Source organism: Megalobrama amblycephala, linkage group LG23 (genome assembly GCF_018812025.1).
Source record: "Megalobrama amblycephala isolate DHTTF-2021 linkage group LG23, ASM1881202v1, whole genome shotgun sequence".
NCBI classification, from domain to species: Eukaryota; Metazoa; Chordata; class Actinopteri; order Cypriniformes; family Xenocyprididae; genus Megalobrama; species Megalobrama amblycephala.
In genome coordinates, this window is record NC_063066.1 from 5638632 (window position 1) to 5652381 (window position 13750).

The 13750-nt window shown below is 37.9% G+C and overlaps 1 long non-coding RNA gene across 1 annotated transcript in view; it reads right to left on the bottom strand.

Annotated features, from left to right (window-relative positions):
- Window positions 1–617: 617 nt before the first annotated feature.
- The window catches only part of LOC125259245, a 33209-nt gene continuing 20076 nt past the window's right edge, over window positions 618–13750 (bottom strand). The window contains exons 3-4 of the long non-coding RNA XR_007182760.1: window positions 6740–6841; window positions 618–2072 (exon numbers count right to left, since the gene is read on the bottom strand). This is a non-coding gene — a long non-coding RNA (uncharacterized LOC125259245). The remainder of the gene's footprint in view (window positions 2073–6739; window positions 6842–13750) is intronic.

Sequence of the window (13750 nt, forward strand, 5' to 3'; positions counted from 1 at the left end):
AATTGGACCTTAAACACTTTATTTTAGGGTCTTTTAGTTGCTTATTAGCATGCATATTGACTGTTTATTAGTACTTATTAATGCATTATTCTGCAAGACCTTATTCTATATTCTTAATCCTACCCAATACCTAAACTTAACAACTACCTTACTAACTATTGATAAGCAGTAAATTAGGAGTTTATTCAGTCATAGTTAATATGTGTTCTCTATACTAAAGTGTTACCAAAATGTACCTTTTCCATTTATGTCACATAGACAGGCTGCATCTATAATTCAGATTTTTAATCCCCGTATCCGCTTACATATATTTATATATAATCTATTTTCAATCTCTATAATTAAAATGTATAATTCAGATTTTGATCTCCATATCCATTTACATATATTATATATATCTTCCAAGGGGTTTTTTCCCTCCTAGGACTTTTTTCTCAGTGTTAGCACGCTGGGTTTTTCTCCTAGGGGGTTTTTTCCACCCCTGGGAGTCAGCCGACATTGGCTTAATGTAGCACCATCTTGTATATGTTACATATTACCACGCTTGTTTGTACAGCTCATTTTTAACCACTTCCCTTTTTTCTGTGCTTCTAATATGTAAAGCTGCTTTGAAACAATTACCAATTGTAAAAGCGCTATATAAATAAATTTGACTTGACTTGACTTGACTAGACCATGTGGGCTGATTGATAATGTAAACAAATATGCTAATTAAGGCATTGTTTTAGTAAATTCATTGTTCCAATCAATTCCCAGTCCCAACCTACATGTTTTCCCATTTAATATCCTGTTGCACTACATCACAATACAGAGGTAAATTAATTTCCAAACTGCAATTCACGTTGACTTCAATCATTTCTAAATTTTACTTCACAGAAAGCATAAAACACAGATTATTTTTAGCCGGGTCAGGAGGATTAAATGGTGTATTCAATTAAAGCTCCATATACAATTTCCACCAGGAAACCGATTAGTCTTTTGGGACACATTTGAATTCATTTCTGTGCTAAAACATCATTTGAATTATCTTTAGATAATCTAAACATACTCATTATGTAATATTTTAGTTCACTATGCTGTACCAGTGAGTTTCTAAACGGTGTTTAATTGTATGATTCCTCTAATAGGGGCCTTGGAGGCAGATCTTGTGACATCTTTCGTACTGGATGTTTTAGCCACCTCAGGACGGCCATCTGTACAGCCAGCTTGGCTTCTCTCATTAGATCACCATTATCTATTGCAGACGACATGTTCACAGCCAAAACATCTGTCTTTACTGTACACCGTGTTTGTTGGGGAACTATAATCCAAGCTGGTCTGTAGACACAAATAGAGCAAATTCACTAAAATAGGCAAAGTCATTTAGTGTTGTATCATTAATAGTTCACCCAAAAAGCATCATTTACTCACCCTTGTCAGTTTTGTTCTTCTGTGGAACACAAAAGATGATATTTTTAAGAATGATGATAACCAAACAGCTTGGAGACCACTGACTTTCAATGTATGGACCAAAAAAATGAGCAACAAAAGTTTAAATAAAGTTTAAATAATAATCCTGTAACAGTACCTGTACAATATATTCATTCTGCAGTGCATGCCGAGAACATATTGTTCAATATGAATTTCTTTGTTCAGACAAGAGTGTTTGACTAGTGTTTGCGGGAATTCAATGTAGTTTGAAGTATTCACATATCTTAATATTTGTGACTCAAAGGGTTTTGTAAACTGTAAAGTATGCAATTGCTTTTTTTACAGTGAAAAATAAAGAAAGTCATACAGGTTTGGAGCAACATAAAGGTGAGTGTTCACCTATCCTGGTAAATCGTACCCATGTTTTAAACATAAAGAAGATCATTTCATCATATCAACACACATAACTTTATCTGATTGCTGTGGTGTTACACAGATGACCCTCCAGTGATTTAACGTTGTAATTTAAGTACTGTGAAGTCATTGGTCCATCTGACTGCGTGTCATTATGGACTCTCTGGCTCCAGTCCAGGCCCTGAGGGCTGCTGTCACGGACATCATCAGGACTTCCTCTTCTTGAGCAGCAGGGCCCCCTGCCAACACTAGAGCCACAACAGGGGGGTTAAACCAACTAAAGACTCCTCAGCCTGTCAGGTTTGAGCTTATAGACTCCTTTGACTTGACATTCTGCAACCCCGCATCCAGAGCCTTAACCACTATAGGTAATTGGAAGTGGCCAAATTGTCCCCCTTAATATTTGATATTTCTTAATCCGTTATGCATCACTCTGTAAGTTGTAAGGATGACAAACAGTTTAAAAAGTTACATTTTTAGGCTGGTCTGCCTCAGTGTTCTAACAGAACTCGTCAATGTCAAAATGATGGCCAATCAGATCAAAGAAGGCGGGGCTTATTATTCACTGAAGACGAGTGTGAATTCGATTGTGACACTTGTGGTAAGATATAAGTAGCTAAACTATTTAATTTAATATTTGACAACTGATTAAGGATGGATTTGTTTAAAGACCCACAGTAACATACAGTAATGCAAACTACTCAACTTTTTAATGGAATTTCTCCATTTTGAATTGAAAATGTGCTATCATTTAAATGTTGTCATTCATAAAGGCAGGAACACACCAAGCCGGCGGTCGGCGGTTGGCCGTCGGGCGATTTTTGTTCATCGATAGACTAAGTTTCGTCGGCTGAAGTTGGTCCTCGTCACCCTTTTTTCGTCGCCGTTGGAGCTCGTCGGTCCATCAACCCATCTGATCATTCTGATTGGCTGTTTAGCTACTGCCACCTTCTGGTACGGAAAGGCATTTCATCTTACGCAGGCGCAGAACGGACGTGCTACTTGGTCGTCGGTTGTCGAGTCAGGGCAACTTTGGGCAATTTTGGACCCAGACGCTGCCCACGTGAACCAGTCAGTCTGCTTTCGTAGCCACTAGTTCGTCGGCGAAGGTTTGGTGTGTTCCTGCCTTAAGTGAATGTGACGAGACAAGAGACCGGGGTTGCCAGGTTTTCACAATAAAACCCACCCAATTGCTGCTCAAAACTAGCCCAATCGCTTTTCCTCCGGGTGGGGGTAAAATCCGCGTTTTTAGTGGGGTTCAGGGGTTAAATATCATGTTATTTGGGGTCAACCCACAGACATGAAAAACAACCCGCAGCAACAGTGTTAAAGTAGCCCAATTCCGTGGGAAAACCTCGGACTTGGCAACACTGCAAGAGAAGTTTTGTTACATTTCTGACATACAAGCAAGAATAAATGTGTGCATATTTTTAAGTAAAATATTATTTGCAAAGAGTTTAAATGGACTACTTCACAACTATAGGATATAGTTAGACCTAGAACTTCTTTTATCGTTCTTATTTCTTCTTTATTCCCTTAAATCCCTTTTAATCCTTTAATTATTTAATTTATTAAAAAAAAAAAAAAACACCACCAATTTGGTCCCCCCCCCAATGTTCAAGACATGGTTACGGCCTTGCCGCAATCATTAGAAATGTTTAAACTGACTCCATAGGACATTTTCTGTGAGTTGCCAAAGCAATCATGCTAATAAATCAATCGCCTCCACTGCAATCTTAAGAACAATTCGTTTCCATTGTATTTACGACTCTTCAGTCAAGTAATTAAGTAGAAAAAAAATTGTACAGGCGCACACTGACAACACATTGACATAACCAAGAATAAAAACGAGGCAGAACATTCTCTCTGCCGAGCATTTCTGTGGACAATAAACAATAGCAGCTCGCATTTGTCTCACCAAACCGCCAGGCGCAATGGTGCGCCTCCCCGCTGTAATTTATGCGGGGCTGAAAGCCGTTCCAGCGTGGATCAGGCCTTCTGCTGGTTTCACTCATCCTGGTGCCCAGACCTGCTCTCTTGTTCTTCCAAACAACTGTGACTGTTTTAATTCTGCTCACTGATTAGCCCGAATCAATTAAAATCGCCATGCTGGGCCCAACAGCAGCACAGCATGGGGCACTTAGAAACACATTCATCAGGCCCGGCCTCTTAATCATGCTTTAATTACAGCGCGGCTCTAGAGAGATGAAGGGCTACATTAGTGCAGCGCTGCTTGTTCCTGCTATGCGAACGGTGAAGTTGCTTCACTTGAGCAAAATGGCTCAGTTCTGATGGCTAATCATAATTTTTCAGACAGGTAATAAAGTTTCAAGTAGAAGCCATTATATGAAACAACCTGACACTTTGGCAAAATGCTTTGAATGTTGATTTTAAACACGTACAGCTTTTACTAAACACAATCAACTTTGTCTAACTAAACATGATGGTTATTTTAGAAATTCACAATTGGTTTCAGAACATCAGAAGCTGTTTTGCATCATGAATACAATACACTTTGTTTTCTCTCCTGACAGAGACGGATCTAACGCTAAACATTTATATGGGGTATCACTGAAGAGCGGTGGAGGATAACGTTATTTTGAAGGCAAATCAATAATTGAGGTTTGTCAATTAAAGCTGCTTTTACTCTAATCCTCCCCTTATTGTGGAAAGACTCAGGCATAAAGGGGAAAAAAGTGAATCGCTTTAATGCCATCTAATGACGTTACCTCCAAAATAGCCCCATACTGCTGGGAACAAGCTAATCCATGCCCGGTCCTTTTCTAGTGGTCGTTTTCAAACTAGCCGCCACTCCTCCCACTCCTAAACCTCTCATGGAGAGCGAATACAATAGACACCTGCAGGAGCCGCCGTCATCCCAGGTTCCCAAAACAACTCCCTCATTACGAGCGGCAGGACTGGAGCTCGCTGTATTATCACGAGTGATTAGTGCAGCGCAAACGATCACTTCCTAGGCTTCAGCTCTGCGGTGAGAAGGCATTCCAGCGTTTGCGTGGCCTTTCATCTGGTCATCACTTTCATGGCATGTGGTGTGATATGAAAACATGCCTGCCCTGAAAGACCAGTTAAAGGTGCACTTAGTATGTATTGTGCATCGCATGTATCGTCCTCGTTTTGACACGTAAATAAATGAATGAACTATTTTAAAATAATATACACTCATGAGATGAAGAATCCAGTCCTAGTAGATTAATAAAAGCTTTGTTTAATATGGTTCGGGTGACCTCATGGACGTTTTGTTATTGTTTATTAAAACTAAAACTGCGACAAATAATTTTTAGTTATTTTCGGTTTGCTTCTTACCTCAAGAATAGGGCTTTTTCTGTAAATTTAGGGATGTTTTCCTCATCATCAGCGCCTGTATTGTGCGGTGTGCCCCAGGGATCCGTTTTGGGACCTTTATTGTTTCCCCTCTATACGCTCCCCTTGGCCCACATTTTTCAGAAATACAACATTTCATATTACTGTTACGCAGATGATTCTCAGTTTTACCTTCCAGTAAGGCTTGACACCACTGTTTCAGTCGATGTGTTATTGAAATGCATAAATAATTTCAAGAGGTGGATGACAAATAATTTTCTGCAGCTAAATGAGGATAAAACTGAGTTTTTAATTTTAGGTTGCCCTGCAAATTCCTCCCCTGATCTTGAAATCCTCTCTCAACCAATGTACGTAAACAAATCAAAAGCCTCGGAGTGATCTTTGACTTTGATGCCACGTTGTCGCTACAATTCAAAGAGTGATCGGGCCTTTTCTGTGGCTGGGCCCAAGCTTTGGAAAGGTCTCCCCTATCATGTGAGGTCTGCTCCTTCATTGGACATTTTTAAATCTACTCTTAAAGGGTTAGTTCACCCAGAAATGAAAATTCTGTCATTTATTACTCACCCTCATGTCGTTCCACACCTGTAAGACCTTCGTTCATCACACAAATTAAGATGTTTTTGATGAAATCCAATGGCTCAGTGAGGCCTGCATTGACAGCAAGATAATTTACACTTTCAATGCACAGAAAGACTCATTTAAAACAGTTCATGTGACTACAGTGGTTCAACCATAATGTTATGAAGCGAGGAGAATATTTTTTGTGTGCCAAAAAACAAAATAACGACTTTATTCAACAATATCTAGTGATGGGCGATTTCAAAACACTGCTTCATGAAGCTTTACGAATCTTTTGTTTCGAATCAGTGTATCAAACTGCCATATTCACATGATTACAGTAAATGAGGCTTTGTTAAATCATAAGTGTTTCAAAATTTCAGTGGTTCACCACTGGGGGACGTGACTTTGGCAGTTTGATACACGCTGGTTCAGTGTTTGCTATAAGCTAGTCTTGCAGTGCGCTATCAGAGTTCCTCCACCTCCCCAGCTCCACCTGCCTAGATCTGCTACTGAATTTAAGTCTATTTATGCAGCGGCAGCAGCATATCTTACATGCTCACAGTAGCGTGTCTGTGTATCTACTGGCAGTAGCAAGTCTATACTTGCTCTGCAGAACAGCAGAAGCAATAAACAACAGCAGTGTAGCAGATCTAGTCCACCAAGACCAAACACTTTAACAATGCCATATTCAATAACATGCTAAGACTATTCCAAGAGTTGTTGTTCTAAAATGACTAAAACTAATATCACAAAAGCATGTAACAAAATTAGTAAAACATGAAAATGAAAAAAATATAAAAATAAAATCTAATTGAATACTAGTAGAGGTATAATTCTAAAATAACACTGCATCATGGGGGCCGACATGTTGAGATCACATGACCAGACAAATATGACTCGCTTAATAAACCTCCGCTATTGGACACTATTGCTCACTGAATAAATTAATCATGGCTGACTGCTAATAGCTCATTACTTTTTTTATTTAAAATTTTTCTCATTTAAAACCTACCCAGAGGGTCAGTTTGTGACCGTCCAATCCGATCCAATCCAATCCAATTCAATTCATGCCTCCTATTGCCACAGGCCTCTTTAGCTCTCAACCATTCAGGACCTGAAAAGAACACAGATTAAAGCTTTCCTTTAGTTGTCCCTAAATAAGCCTGTCTTCCTCTGAAAGCCCCAGGGCTTTGATGATTCACTTTTGTGACAGGTGGAATGGACATAAAGGATTCAGGAAATGAAGATATTTGAGAAGATATTCTTAGATTGTTCTCTCTTTTATTGCATCGAAAGCTGAAACAGATTGGGAGTTAATTGGTCACATGAAATTATGCCTGAGAAAATATTTACTTCAAGTCATATGTTGGCAGTTCACTTTGTGTGACATTTAGTGTGAGATCTATGCTTCTCCAAATACTTTCAGCACATTCACACACACAGAACGTCCAATCACAGTCCATATCCCACCACTTTTGGGAGTTGTCTGGAGAGAGTTATTTCAGAGTGTCGGCGGTGGAGGTAGAGCATCCCTGTGTGCCAAGAAAAGCCCTCGCAAGGGAAGAGCGGAGGACAGATGGCCCTTCCATTTGAAAACAGTGTTTGGTGTGCTGCAAGAGACTCTGGAGAGAGTTTGGACTTTTCAGCAAGTTAAGAGTCACAGAAAGCAGATGCTTCTGCATATGGTTTTCTTCAAATGATTCATTTCATCCGTAGGATTAATGCCCTAAAAGTTATTAGGATTTATTTACTTTGTTAGTTCTTCCTAACCATATCTAGGGTGCCTTTGTGTTTATCAGATCACTAGTTAGTTAATTATATAGTAAGTAAGTTAAATTTGCTCTGTTTGGATCCATACATGAGAGTTTTTATGAACAATAAACATCATTATTTATTTATTTAGAGGGTCCTGTTTTTATCGAGCACGCTAATTAGTTAGTTTTCCTCTGTTTTGACCCTTCTGTCAAGGTCTACATATATTTTATTAGTTTTTAGAGCTAGTTAGCTTGTCTTCCATCTATTTCCACCCTTCTGTAAGGATTCTTATGTGTTTAGGGAGCATAAAGATCAGATCACTTTGATCTGGAGTGGCAGATAATAAACAATACAACAAGTCAGAGACAAAGAGCACAATATCAGAGACAAGCAGGTAATGAATATGGCATTTAGTCCAGAGGAAGTGGGCGTCCCTCATCAAGTGGGCAAACTCTCATTAGAGGTAAATCCTTGACAGATTTCACAAAGCACCCTTTTGAAGTCTTGGCTCACTCAGATACAGCCATTCAGAGTCTTCAGTTCTAAAGCTCCTCAGAGAGAGCGAAAAACCCCACGTGAAACCATTTCAACACTAAATCTGAATCTCAGCCGGATAAAGAAATTGGTTTAATTTAGGGCCATCCTTACACGCTCGTAATGTTCAAAGAAAAAAAAAATGTCTTTTGTGTGTGCGCTTACAGTTTATTAACACCGAGGGAGACAGAAAACACATGCACATCTACAAAATAGATAGTCATTAGGCAAAATATTAACATGGCTGCTCTGAGCAGGAGTGCAGAAAGTTGCACGCTTGGTAAAAATACCTTCCTCTCCCTGGCAGAGGTGCCAAGCCCCGAGGCAGAAGGGGCGTGGAGTTTGGTGGAGCTTGCCGGCACCTCGGAAAGCCCAGAGCAAACAATCTGTCGTGACAACAAGATGGTACCTTCATTATCGGCTTCATCGCCCCACACCTTCTCCTCATCAGCAGAACGGGCTGACAGCTGAGGTGCCAAAGCTAGGCGGGCACTGCTGCTCGGCACTCTGGGAAAGGGACCGTTCCTGGTGTGCCTGGTGTCCCAGTTGCTGCAGATCGCACATGCGTACGCAAAAACGCACATGCAAAGATATCGCGCTCATACGCGCATACACAAACAGACCAGCATGTACAGCTACAGATACTGTTATTCCAAAAACAAAGAATAATCCCATTTAATCACCAAGCTCATTTGATACGGACACAGCCAAGGAGCAAAAACATTGAGCAAAAACATTCATTTGCATTGTAGACTAAATATTATTGCCTAAAAAAAATTCCCAGAACAATAAAAATTTCAAAATGTATAACAGTTTTTCTACCCTAAGCTCAGTCACTGGGTTTGTCCATTTTCAGCTTGGGTTGTTTTTAACCCAGCATTTTTTAGAGTGTATGTTGTAAGCAACATATATTGCTTGGCCACCTTTTGTAGATTTTGAACATATTATATATATATATATATATATATATATATATATATATATATATATATATATATATATATATATATATATATATATATATGAAGACTTCAGATGCAAAAGCCTCTAAGTGCCACCTGAAATTTTCTTCTAAAATGATAATTTTTTATCAGGCTCCTATGTTTAGGTTCAGTAATTTCACTTTAATGGCAATCAATAAGTCCTTTCATTGCTGTTAAAATGAAATAATTGAACATAAACATAGGAGTTTGATAAAAAAATTATAATTTTAGAAGAAAATTTCAGATGGCACTTAGAGGTTTTTGCAATGGAACTATTCATATATATATATATATATATAAAATATGTTCAAAATCTACAAAAGGTGGCCAAGCAATATATGTTGCTTACAGCATACACTCTAAAAAATGCTGGGTTAAAAACAACCCAAGCTGAAAATGAACAAACCCAGTGACTGAGTTGTTTTAACCCAGCAGTTGGGTTAAATGTTTGCCCGATGTGTTGATCAGTTTTATTTAACCCAGCTATTATTTAAAAATGACTATATGGCTGGCTTAAAATTAACCCAAAATAGGTTGGAAATTAAAAATCAGAAACATAATTACTAGAGGCAACAATAATAATCAAGAGGTGAAAAATTATTAATAAGCAATTTCATAAATGTTTATTGTTTAATTATTACTCATTAAACTAATTTATAAATATTCATTTATTACACATATTAATAAATGTTAATTTCCAACATATTTTGGGTTCATTTTAAGCGAGTAATACAGTAATTTTTAAACAATAGTTGAGTTAAATAAAACTACCCAACAGGTTGGGCAAACATTTAACCCAACCGCTGGGTTTGTCCATTTTCAAACCAACTTGTTTTTTTTTTTTGAGTGTATATTTGGCATATATTTGGAAAATGAATGTTTTGAAAAAGTATGTTTTGCCGTATTGAAATGTATGGAAGCTTGTTTCCACCACAAAAAAAAAAAGAAAAGAAAAAGAAACTTTTTCCCCCCTCACCATTCTGACTTTTTTCTGATTTCTTGCTTTAATCCTCAGAATTACGAGGGAAAAAAGGCAGAATATAAATCGCATGAAATTAAATTTTTACAAATCCATTTTGAGCCACATTACACAAACAGACCAGCATGTACATACAGCTACAGATACTGTTATTCCAAAAACAAAGAATAATCCCATTTAATCACCAAGCTCATTTGATACGGACACAGCCAAGGAGCAAAAACATTGAGCAAAAACATTCATTTGCATTGAAGACTAAATATTATTGCCTAAAAAAAATTCCCAGAACATTAAAAATTTCAAAATGTATAACAGGTTTTCTACCCTAAATCTTGACTAGTTTCAACCAAAACTGGCTTTAATAAGAATTTTATTTTTAGTTAAAAAAAAAAAAAAGTATGTATATATATATAGACTTCAGATGCAAAAGCTTCTAAGTGCCACCTGAAATTTTCTTCTAAAATGATCATTTTTTATCAGGCTCCTATGTTTAGGTTCAGTAAATATATATATATATATATATAAAATATGTTCAAAATCTACAAAAAGTGGCCAAGCAATATATGTTGCTTACAACATACACTCCCATGTATGTTTCAATCCAACCAAGTTGGGTTGAAAATGGACAAACCCAGTGACTGAGTTGTTTTAACCCAGCAGTTGGGTTAAATGTTTGCCCGATGTGTTGATCAGTTTTATTTAACCCAACTATTATTTAAAAATGACTATATGGCTGGCTTAAAATTAACCCAAAATAGGTTGGAAATTAAAAATCAGAAACATAATTACTAGAGGCAACAATAATAATCAAGAGGTGAAAATTTATTAATAAGAAATTTCATAAATGTTTATTGTTTAATTATTACTCATTAAACTAATTTATAAATATTCATTTATTAAACATATTAATAAATATTAATTTCCAACATATTTTGGGTTCATTTTAAGCGAGTAATACAGTAATTTTGAAACAATAGTTGAGTTAAATAAAACTACCCAACAGGTTGGGCAAATATTTAACCCAACCGCCGGGTTAAAACAACCCAATCACTGGGTTTGTCCATTTTCAAACTAAGAGTGTATATTTGGCATATATTTGGAAAATGAATGTTTTGAAAAAGTATGTTTTGCCATATTGAAATGTATGGAAGCTTGTTTCCACCATAAAAAAAAAAAAAAGAAAAGAAAAAGATACTTTTTCCCTCCTCACCATTCTGACTTTTTTCTGATTTCTTGCTTTAATCCTCAGAATTACGAGGGAAAAAAGGCAGAATATAAATCGCATGAAATGAATTTTTTACAAATCCATTTTGAGCCACATTACACAAACAGACCAGCATAGTGCTACAGATACTGTTATTCCAAAAACAATGAATAATCCCGTATAACCATCAATCTCATTTGATATGGAGACGACTGGAAAACAAAAACACAGGCATTAATTTGGATTGTAGACTAAACATCATTCCCTTATTTTATGTGTGGCACGCAACCTCTACCGTAAATTTAATTCCTGCCAATTTGTCTTTGTTGATAATTGGCTCGAGATGATAGGTTTGGTTGACGTTGAGGTGGAGCAGCGGAACTGCAGCGACAGTGTTTTGTTACGGCCGGGTAATAACTCCAGACTCTGTGATCTTTGAAAGGTTCCTCGGGTCTAAGTGTTCCTCGTTTCCTCGATGTTGAGTGTCAGGGGTGTGGGGTCTGAGCCGTACACTTCCCCTGGGGCGCTGCAGGTGTGTAAGCCGGACCGACAGCGCCAGGAGAGTCCTGACATAAAGGAAGAGAAAATAAACAAAATACGACGCAAGAATGTCACATTAAAACGCTATGAAAGCCGAAGCTGTCAGGCCCCTTTGAGAAGTGTGGGCCCTTTAAATCCGCATAGTGCTGATTCAGTGACTTCAGATGGAGGGATGCTTGAGGGAATATGTGTGAATCAGAAAGAATTCCCTTATGCACGGCATCCGGTGAGAGAGGGTTGGGCCTCCTTGACTAATGTGCCCAATTTCACACAGCCCATATAACACCTTCACAACCGGCACCTGAACCCGTGTGAGTGCGAGTAATAAGAGAAACTCAAAATCATTGCCTGAATATTGATTTTAAATCAGTTAAACCAATGATTTAGCTCTGATACAAACAGACACCTCCTGACAGTCACGTTGTTTGTCGTTTGTGTATGTGCAAGTGTGTGAGTGTGTTGTATCCTCACTGCCATAAAAACAGCTTGCAAAAGCAGCACGTGCACGAATGTTAATACATGCTGAGATGCATGGCATTGTGTTTGTCATCCAAGTCACATTCTCACACTGTAAGTTACCCATAAACCTCAGAGATATGTTGATAGGCCTGTCATCATCTTCGCACAATTTTCTTCGCAACTCCATGCAACCTAATTAGAGACCCAAATGTGCTATTGACAAATGCAGAACGTCTCGCAATATTTGAGTACATGAACAATAAATTACCATAAACAATACACTAATAAAACACATTAAATTATGCCATAATCTCAAGCTAATTATGTACAGTCAAAACTAAATAATCACATCAGCCTTTATGAATTTTGAAAAATAAATGAATTACCTCTATCCCAACTAACAAGGCAGCCATGCTAGGCTGCTCACCGAACACAAACTGTAGTACAAGTCAGAGGGAAAGGCATAAAAAAATAGATAGATAGAGACAGACACAGACAGATAATACAATGATAGAATGATAGATAGATAGATAGATAGATAGATAGATAGATAGATAGATAGATAGATAGATAGATAGATAGATAGATAGATAGATAGATAGATAGATAGATAGATACAGACACAGACAGACAGGCAAACAAATGATAGATAGACAGACAGACGTTAGATACAGTAGATAGACAGACGAGCGAACGAATGATAGATAGACAGACAGACAGATGAATGAACGATAGATAGACAGACACAGACGAATGAACGACAGACAGACACAGACGAACGAATGATAGATAGACAGACAGATGAATGAACGATAGACAGATAGACAGACAGACAGACAGAGACAAATGAACGATAGACATACAGACACAGATGAACGACAGATAGACAGATGAACGAATGATAGACAGACAGACACAAACGAACAAATAATAGACAGATAGACAGACAGACACAGACGAAAGAACGATAGATAGACAGACACAGACGAAAGAACGATAGATAGACAGACACAGACGAACGAATGAGATAGATAGACAGACGAACGAACGATAGATAGACAGACAGACAGACACAGACGAACGAACGAGACAGATAGACAAACGAACGAACGATAGATAGACAGACAGACAGAGACGAATGAACGATAGACAGACAGACACAAACGAATGAACGAGACAGATAGACAGACGAACGAACGATAGACAGACAGACGAATGATAGATAGACAGACAGACTAACGAACGATAGTTAGACAGACAGACACAGACGAACGAACGATAGACAGACAAACGAATGATAGACAGATAGACAGACACAGACGAATGAACTAACAGTAGACAGATAGACAGACGAACGAACGATAAACAGATAGACAGACAGACAAACGAACAAACGATAGACAGATAGACACAGACGAACGATAGACAGATAGACAGACAGACACAGACGAACAAACAATAGACAGATAGACAGACAGATACAGACGAACAAACGATAGACAGACAGACACAGACGAACAAACAATAGACAGATAGACAGACAGATACAGATGAACAAACGATAGACAG